General features: G+C 36.7%; 1 pseudogene; it reads left to right on the top strand.

Moving 5' to 3' along the window:
• The first annotated feature begins 1,362 nt into the window (after positions 1-1,362).
• LOC134370579 (ADP-ribosylation factor-like protein 6-interacting protein 1) lies at positions 1,363-2,658 on the top strand (annotated as a pseudogene).
• Positions 2,659-10,244: the final 7,586 nt, after the last annotated feature.

Here is a 10,244-nt window from a genome sequence, read left to right as displayed (position 1 = left end):
GTTTGTCAGGCACAGTCTTTCCAAACTGAGCCTATCTATCTCAGGTTTTTGTGCAGATTAAATTATATACACAGGTAATGCACTTGTTATATTATGTGTTGTATGGTAAGTTTATTTCTGTTCATCCATGCAACAAATATTTTTAAATTTTTCATTTTAAAATACACGTGCACAATGTATAAAACATATATGTACAGTTTAAAGGGTAATAGTAAAATGAATGCCTATGTACCCACCACCTATTTTACCAGAGCATTATCAGCACCTCTGAAGCCCAGGTGCTGGCCTCTGATCACATCCCCTTTCTTTCTCCCAGAGGTGACTAGTATACAAATGGTGTGAATTACTCTCTTGTTTTTTTATATTAATAGTTTTACTATAAGTGTATGTACTCCTAAACAACATTTAGTTTAGTTCTGTCTATATTTGAACTTTTTTAAAAACAGCTTTCTTGAGGTATATTTAATACAGCTTACCTGTTTAAAGCATGCATTTAAACTTTTTATAAACATGTACTGCATATTGTTGTGATTTGCTTTTTTCTAGTAAACATTATATTTTTGAGATTCATCCAAGTTGATGCATTTAGCTGTATTTTGTTCACTTTAACTGCTGCAGAATATTTCATTAAACAAATAAACCATAATTTATGTAACCATACTGTTTAGGTACATATGGGTTGTTTCCTCTTTTACAATATTACAAATGATACTAGTATGGACATTTGGAATCATTTTAAATGTGCACACGTGTGAGAGTGTTTTAGAGATTATAATTAGGAGTGAAGCTGTTCAGTTGTAAGGTATGCACATGATCAAATTTACAAGTATCAAAGGATAATGAGACCACCACTCAGTGCAGTATCTGAAATAAAAAGAGAAAGCTGAACTAAGTATTTTAGTTAGGAAGAGCTGTGTTTGTCAGGCACAGTCTTTCCAAGCAGAGCGGATTGTTGATCTTATTTATATATGATTTTGAGAAGGTGGGAGTTCAGGGGTTGACGGACTTTCAGAGCATTAGAGGATTGACATCATCTGCAGAAACATGGTGCTCCTGTGAGGCTGTTGTGGATTGGTTGGCACTCACTTAACTGGAGTGAGTCTGTTGCTGATTAGCCAAAAGTCAGAAGCAAGGGGCTGTTAGATTGGCTGGCTTGAAAAGCATGTTCACCAGATGTGGGCTGTCATCGATCAATTAAAAGGGTATAAAAGTGGGTGGCTACATGTTACCATGGTTGCAGAATAATCAGTCTTTTCCCTGATGTGAGGGACATTTTTTATGGTCAAAAGGTTATGCCAAGCCAGGGTCGTCTTGTGGGTCTGGGGGGAAGGTTGCTCTTGCTGAGAATGCGCCTCAAGGACAATGGCCAAGAAAGATAATCGTAGCACCAAACTGCTGGCTGCAGAGACTGCAATCTAGAAGAGCAGCTGCAAGGATGAAGAGAAGGGCTGCTGATGGCTGATAAAGTCCACTGATGGGAAAGAGCCTGGTTTCCACCTGCCGTCATGGGTGTGGTTTCTTTGGTGTTTCTGGTTATCCACTATCTAGCTCCATCTGTTCTGTACGGTGTTTCCTGTTTTGTTATGTTTTTGTCCTTGGCTGACCACCTTGTTCCCATTCTAGTGCCCAGAATTTTTGGCTCCAATAATGGACCACTGAACAACAGTAAAGATTCCATGAAATTTGCAGCAATCTAGTAAACACTTGATGCAGAGCTGCAGGCTGGTGGAAACGCCTCTTCACATTAAAGGAAGAAAAGTCTAAAATGTACTTCATGACCATGATCATTTCTCTTGCTGCGGTTGCTTGGGTGGGTGTAGGGAAAGTGAAGGAAAAAGGTCAGGGCCCCTCAGATGCTCAGAATCTTGCCAAGCATTTGATGTAAATATGCATGTGTGCCCGGGTATTCGTTGGCTATTGTCTAATGTAATTGTGCATGTGCACCCAGGTGTCCTGGGTTATACACTTAAGTATGAAGGACAAGTGGCTCTGATCCACATGGCCCCCCCACCTGGGATGCCCCCCGGGGGCCACGGGGAGGCCGCTACTGCTGCAGGACGCTGTTGCTGCCAGGGCCTCCGGGACCCTTCAGGAGGCCACCGCCACTGCTGCTTCTGCTGCTGCTGCTACTGAGGATTGAGCTCATGTCATCTGCCAATGGCTCCTGGAACCTTTCCCAATTATCTAGCTTGTGGACCTGTGTGTGAGGGGTCTAGTGACCCAGCTTGGCATGTGAGGGGTCTGGTGATCCAGTCTGTACAATGGGTTTGAAGGGTGTGAGCCCTAGCCCTGACAATACAAACGGAAACTTAGTATAACTAAAATAATGAAATGTTCTGGCTTTAGTTATGAATGGCCCTAACCATACAATTAGCGTAGCTATTGCTGTAACCCGACAACTGGCATAGTCGTGTAGCTTTACAGTGGGACGCAAGTTTACACCTGCCTCTCACCTACCTGATAGTGACTTTCTCACTGTTGCTTCCTGGACTAAACTAACGTGGAATTATTTTGAAGTACATTGGAATGGCCAAAAGGGAGATAAGCTTCTCAAACAAAAAAGTGATTAATGCATACGCTTTATTCAATGTGATTAATGGAGTATACATTGCCCCTGGGAACAGTTTCTACTATGCTATCTGGATACTAAAATGTTAACAGAAGAAGCTCTTTGCTGTCCCTCACTCTGCGCTTAGTTAATAGAAATTCAGACTTGCCAAGTAAGGCTCTATGTATAGTGTCTTCATGTCAAGTGTAGCTGGTGCATTCTCATCAGCTGGTATTATATGCACGACTCATTAGTGAGTATGACTTGTATTCTTACTTTTACACACTTCCTTTAAAATACCATAGTGGTGAACTTTATTCTTTAGTACAGTTAACAGTAACATCAGATAATTGTTCAAGTTGATCTTTGCTTCAGGTGGATACAAGGTAGTGGTCAGAGGCTACAGGAAGTTGGTTCTACTGTCTGCTTCCAGGGTCTGCTTAGAAAGCTGTCTGGCTATATGAATATAGAGACCAAGTTTATCACTTCTGATGAAGAGACCAATTAAGATTCGTTCTTCATTCTGTTTCTTTACCATGGGAGAAGGATTCCCATAGAATAAAGTGAACCTAATTGCACATTCTAGTATGTGTAGAATTCTCCCGTGTGTAAAAAATAGCAATTTGCAGGAAACATTGATCCTTTCTCCCAAATTGGGACTCTGATAGGATTAGAGCTCTTGTGCCCTTGCACTTAGACTTCAAGTGGGTAAATCCTTGAAGGCTTTTTAATAGCAGACTTCCAAAAATGGTATTTAAGATTTTTCACAGACTTTCTTTCAGATTTTCAGCTGAATTTAACTAAAGCACACAGCAGGTTAAGATTCATGCCTATGACCTTTACTACAAGACTAGCCAGTAAAGGACAAAAGTCTTCTTATGTTTGGTCAAGATTCATTTCAGGAGAAAATAATCTTATCCCACTGATTTTTGAGACCACAATAAGCCTTTAAAGGTAAGCCTCAAACTTCTCATTTTATGGTAATGCTGGCCATTCGGTATCTATAAGTTTGGCATAGGAGATAGTGACTACACTGGTGTCTTTTTTCTTAGATATTTCTCTGAAAAACGCAAGGGCTGTTGGTGAAAGCAGATTCATGGTGATGATAGTTGGCCTCTGGTCTACGCAGATTTTGTAACTCCTTTGGAAAGCTTTTTATAATCATTCTTTCCCTCTCAGTAGCTAGAAATTTAGAGTAGTTGAAATCTGTAGGAAGGAACCTCTGAGGGCCAAAAATGTGACATATTTGGGAACGATTCTTAAACTGATTAACTCGCTGTAATATAGTTTTGTGAATGTAATGCAGTGATGCTGTAAAATCTGTACATGGTGGTATACCTGTTCCTAAATAAGTATTGTTTTCTCTCCTTCAGTATTGCTCTAAACAGTGATCCCCATTGCAGCATATGTTTGATTTTTTAAATGTTTCATGTGAAAACTACCTTTATTTTACATGTTTCCTCATTGTAAATAAGCCTGTCTTCCTATCCAGATTTTTGTGTGTAGATATGTTCTACCAATTAACTACTATTTGCAGTTTTAATCCTGTACTATTTCTTCTACATTGCTTTGTGTAAAATGGGAAAAATAAAAAAAGTTGGAATCTCTAAAAACAAAATACTGCCAGGTTACTTTCCCAACCGGTTGTCCAACAAATGTTTTTGTTTAACTTGTTAGTATGCGAAAATTTCAAACATAAAGTAGGGAGCATAGTGTAATAAACTCCTATGCACCAACTTCATTAATTACCCAACTTCAGGAATTACCACTTCATGGCCAATCATGTTTAATCTATACATAACCCCCTACTCTCCAGACTTCTGGATTATTTTGAAGTATATCTGAGACATCAAATGATTTTATACCCATAAATATTTCAGTATGTATCTCTAAAAGATATAGACTATTTACAAAAACCACGATGCATTATGCTTATAAATAATAATTCTTAATATCATTAAATAGTGTTAAAATAGGTAGTGTTAAAAATTTCCCTATTCTCTGTCTCTCTCTCTATGATTTGTTTGTTTGAATCAGACTCCAAACAAGGTCCGTGCATTATATTTTGTTGATAAATCTCATAAATCTTTTAATTTACAGATTACTCTTCTTTTTTTCCTTTCCTCAGAATTTATCTGTTGCAGAAACCAGGTTCTTTATCAGGTAGAGCTTTCCACAATCTGCAATCCCTGTGGTATCATTTAACATGCTTCCCTGTGTCCTGTAGATTGGTAGAGCTAAAGGCTTCATTAGACTTGAGTTTGACTTTTTGACAAGAACACTTCACACACAGTATTGTATACTTCCATCAGGAGGCATAAAATGTCTGACTGTCTCTCTGTTTTTTTGGTGTGTATATTTTGTAATGTTAAGATTGGTGAGGTATTATCACCCTGATCCATCCATTGTAAAGTTCTCCATCAGCTTTTCACCATTGATGACTCTAACGAGCTCCTATTTCATTAGGATTTTCAAAACAGTATTCTATCACCTCTTCTTCAGTTTAGAGGACTGCACCAGCTTCAGAGAGGAAGATGGATTGGAAAAACAACTAAGGGAGGAAAGCAAGCCACAGGTAGAAAAGTGAAGGAATTGCTAGAGCAAAGGTTTTGTGCACTTAAAAATTTGATGGGTATTGCAAAACTGTACTCTAAAAAGCTTAAACCAATTTACAGCTTCAATAAGTGTGCCTGTTTTCACATACCCTTACTTTGACAACTTGATAGGTGAAACACTGTACCTCATTCTGGCTTACAATTGTTAATTACAAGAGAAGTGGAACACATTTTCAAATGTTTATTGGTAATGAGTATTTGTTCTTTTGTGAAAGCTTGTTGATATCTTCTGCTCATTTTTCTATCAGTTTGTTTTCATCTTTTATTTTTAAGAATTCTCTGTATATTAGGGAAATGAGTTTCTTATCTGTCATGTCATATGTGTTATGTGTGTATTTTTTCCCAGATTATTAATTATCTTTTGACTCTGATCAGGATGCCATTTGCTTTGCAGAAGTTTTTTTTTTTTTATTGTTATAACAACACAATTAGCCAATGTTTTCTTCATAACTTCTGGGTTTTTTGACATTCTTTGAAAGGCCTAACCCATTCCAATATCATTAAAAGTCATTAATAATTTCTTCTAGTATTCTTATGGTTTCATTTCCTTTGTTTTTTTTTTTTTTTTTTTTTTTTGCATATAATTGTTTGGTTCATGTTGATCTATGACTTGAGCTTTCATATCTTTCCAGATGTCGTCTCAGTACTATTTATAAGGGGGCTTATCTTTTCCCTAATGATCTGAAGTAGCACCTTTTTCATATACTGTGTACTGTATGCATTATGTCTACTTCTGAATCCCATTTGGTTCCCATTATCTACACCTTTTCCATTATCTTGACTCAAGTCTGTGATATATTCAATGCGCTGACATTCTGCACTTTACACATTAGATGCCTCCTTGATAGATTGTGCGTGAGATAAAAAGTGGTGTACAATCTAATTGGCATTGTTTAGTAATTGTCATGTAATGTACCACCCCAAAACTCAGTGGCATCAAATGATGACATATACATAGGGTGTGACAGGCTAGGTTCAGCTGGGGTGACTGTGCTGCGTGTGGCTGACTGCATCCTGTGGTATGACTTTCGTTCTCTTCCTAGGGCAGCAGGTTAGTCTAGGAATGTGCTCCTCAGGGCAATGGCAGAACACAAGAAGGTGAGCGCAAGACAAAGTTACCACAGGGCTCAGGCTTTGCTGATGCACTGTCGCTTCTGCCTTTTTATTAGTCAATGCCACACAGATGAACCCAAAGTCAAGGGTTGGAAAAGTCCACTCTGCCCCTGATGAGACATGGCCAGGGTGTGAAGGCAGGAAGGGGTGAAGAATTGGAGCCACAATCCCCACCTCCTGCAACTACTGGCAAAATATTTAAATAGGATGTTTCCGTAGAAAATTCTGTGTCCTCATGTAATATTAAACAATAAAAGAAGCTGCTAATACAGTCAGCCCTCTGTATTCACTGGTTCTGCATTGGCTGATTCAAGCAACTGCAGATCAAAAGTATGTACTTGAAAAAATAAAAAAGAATACAACAATTAAAAAATACAAATAAAAAAACCAGTACAGGATAGCAACTGTTTACATAGCATTTACATTGTATTAGGTATTATAAGTCATCTAGAGATGATTTAAAGTATACAGGAGTTCTTTTGTGGTTTCATATGAATGTTAGGATTGTTTTTTCTATTCCTGTGAAGAATGTCATTGGTATTTTGATGGGGATTCCATTGAATCTGTAGATCACTTTGAGTAGTATGGACATTTTTGCAATGTTAATTCTTCCAATCCAAGAGCATGGAATATCTTTCCATCTTTTTGTGTCCTCTTTAATTTCTTTCAGCAGTGATTGTAGTTCTTGTTATGGAGATCTTCCACCTCCTTGGTTAACTTGATTCCTAGGAATTTCATTTTTTTTTTGGTCACTACTGTAAATGGGCTTGCTTTCTTCATTTCTTTTTCTGCTAGTTTGTTATTGGAGAATAAAAACTCTACTGATTTTTGCGTGTTGATTTTGTATCCTGCAACTTTACTGAAATCATTTACCAGCTCTAATAGTTTTTTTGGTGATCTTTAGGTTTTTCTCCACATAGGATCATGTCATCTGCAAACAGGGACAGTTTGACTTAGTCTTTTCCAATCTGGTTGCCCTTTATTCTTTCTCTTGCCTGACTGCTCTTCCAATACTATGTTAAATAGGAGTGGTGACAGTGGGCATCCTTGTCTTGTCCTGTTTTTAAGAAAAGAGCTTTCACCTTTTCCCCATTCAGGATAATATTGGTGGTGGGTTTGCCATATATGGCTTTTATTGTGTTGAGATATTTTCCTTCTATATCTAATTTGCTGAGAGTCTTTATCATGAAGGGATATTGAATTTTGTCAAATGCTTTTTCTGTATCTATTGAGATAATCATATGGTTTTTGTCCTTGATTTTGTCCTGAGCAAATTAATTAATTAATTAATTAAAGCTGGAGGCATAACATGACCTGACTTCAAATTATACCACAAAGCTATAGTAACCAAAACAATATGGTACTGGCATAGAAACAAACACTTAGACCAATGGAACAGAATAGAGAACCCAGAAATCAACCCACACACTTATAGCCAACTGATCCTTGACAAAGGAAACAAGAACAAACATTGGGGAAAAGACTGCCTTTTTAAGAAAGAGTGCTGGGAAAATTGGACATACATATGTAGAAGAATGAATCTAGACCCATACCTCTCACCATATAGCAAAATCCACTCAAAATGGATTAAAGACTTATATATAAGACCTGAAATTATAAAACTCCTAAAAGAAAACATAGGGGAAACACTTCAGGAGGTAGGACTGGGCAAGGAGTTTATGAATAAGACCCAAAAGCACAGGCAACAAAAGAAAATATAAACAAATAGGATTATATCAAACTAAAAACCTCTGCACAGCAAAAGAAACAGTGAAGTGAAAAGACAACCTACAGAATGGGAGAAAATATTTGCAAACAATGTATCCGACAAGGATTAACATCCAGAATATACAAGGAACTCAAACAACTTAACAGTAAAAAAACAAGTAACCCAATTAAAAAATGGGCAAAGGAGCTAAACAGGATTTCTCAAAGGAAGATATACAAATGGCCAACAGAAAAAGTGCTCAACATCACTAAGCATCAGAGAAATGCAAATCAAAACGACACTGAGATATAATCTCACACCAGTTAGACTGGCCATTATCAAAAAGAAAGAATAACAGATTCTGATGAGGATGGAGAGAAAGAGGAACCCTCCCACACTGTGGGTGGGACTGTTAAGTTAGTGCGAGAAAACAGTACGTAGCGTTAAGAAAAACAGTACGGAGATTCCTCAAACAATCACATATAGACCTGCTGTACAAGCCAAGAATCACACCACTGGATATATACCCAAAGGAATGGAAATCGTCATGTCGAAGGGATACCTGCACTCCCATGTTTATCGCAGCTCTATTTACAGTAGCCAAGATATGGAACCAACCTAAATGCCCATCAACGGATGACTGGATAAGGAAAATGTGATATATGTATACAATGGAATACTCTGCCATAGAAGGAATGAAATTTTGCCATTTGCAGCAACATGGATGAACTTAGAAAAAACTGTGTTAACTGAAATAAGCCAGACACAGAAAGAGAAATACCGCATGTCCTCACTCATAAGTGGGAACCAAAAACTAAAAAAAAATTTAAAAAGAGAGAAAGAAAGATGCAACAATCACAATAATTCATTGAACTTTCAAAAGGAGAGAACAGAACTGAGGCCACCAGAAGTAGGAAAGAGGAGGGAGAGGGGGGTTAGTGAGAAATTGGTAAAGGGCCACAAAATATGATTATGTTGTGTAATGTTGAATATAACAATTATCCTGATTTGAGCATCATGTATTGCATATAGGTCTTGATATTCAACGCTGTACCCCACAGATATGTACGATCAATTATATTTCAATAAAAAATAAATAATTAAAACATATCTGGAAAAAAGTATACAGGAAGATGTGCATAGGTTATATGCAAATACTATACCATGTTATATGAGGGTTTGGGGTATCCCTGGATTTTGGTATCCACATGGATCCTGGAATCAATTCCCCTCAGATACTGAGGGATGACCATATACATTTAAAACAAACAGAAAACTTGAGTATACAGAAAAATATAGAGTAATATAATAGCCATGTATCCGTCTCCAATAATTAACAAATTGATATTTTTACATATTTGCTTCTGATCTTTTTCTTTTTTAGAAATAAAATATTTTAGAGTTTAAGTACTCTGTATATCTCTCCACAATTCTATTTCTCTCCCTCCCCATAGGTAACTACTATTCTAAAGTTAGTCTGTGTATATTTTTGTATTTTTACTATATATGTATTTGTAAAGATTAATACACTTTTTTGTTTTCAAAATTTAAATAAAGGGTATAATAGTGTATATGTCATTCTAAAAGTAGCCTTTTTCTTCAACAGTCTATTTGTCTTCATTTAAAATGTTATACTCCATTGTATGACTCTATCATAATCCATCTTTTCCCCTACTGATGGATGCTTTGGATGTTGTTAATTTTTCATTATTACAAACAAGCAAACACTTAAAATCACATATTTAAGGGAAATATAGTTTTATCAAAATATATATATTAATTTATTTTAATATTATTTACAAATATTTGCACAGATAAAATGTAACTGAACTGATAGTCAAAAAAGCAAAAAAACCTAAGGGATGTATTAAAGAATATGTGTTGGATGTTTATACATTATTAATGATCAATTCTCTTCCAAAATATATGCTACCCAGGAAATGAAAGAAAGATTTACTAGTAGATAGTACTAAATAGTCCCTTATTTACATGGACATTCTCCTACCAGCCACAGCCCAAATGACCATAAATCTGCACCTAGCCTTATCATCCTTGTTAATATTTAGTCAGCATTTCCAATAAAATTGGCTCTTTCTTCAGATCAAAGGCCTTTACGTAGGTCCTACATGTGAATCAAGTTGCTATCCATGGAAGGTCAGAATTTGACTTGCTCCATTCTCTCATAGTTTTCGTGTTTCACACTAAATTTAAGAAATGAGAGATGCAGTATTCTAAGGCTAAAGAGCCAGAAAATATTCAC

Source organism: Cynocephalus volans, chromosome 2, assembly GCF_027409185.1.
Source record: "Cynocephalus volans isolate mCynVol1 chromosome 2, mCynVol1.pri, whole genome shotgun sequence".
In the NCBI taxonomy this organism is placed as follows: domain Eukaryota; kingdom Metazoa; phylum Chordata; class Mammalia; order Dermoptera; family Cynocephalidae; genus Cynocephalus; species Cynocephalus volans.
This window is presented reverse-complemented; position numbering and strand designations above follow the sequence as displayed.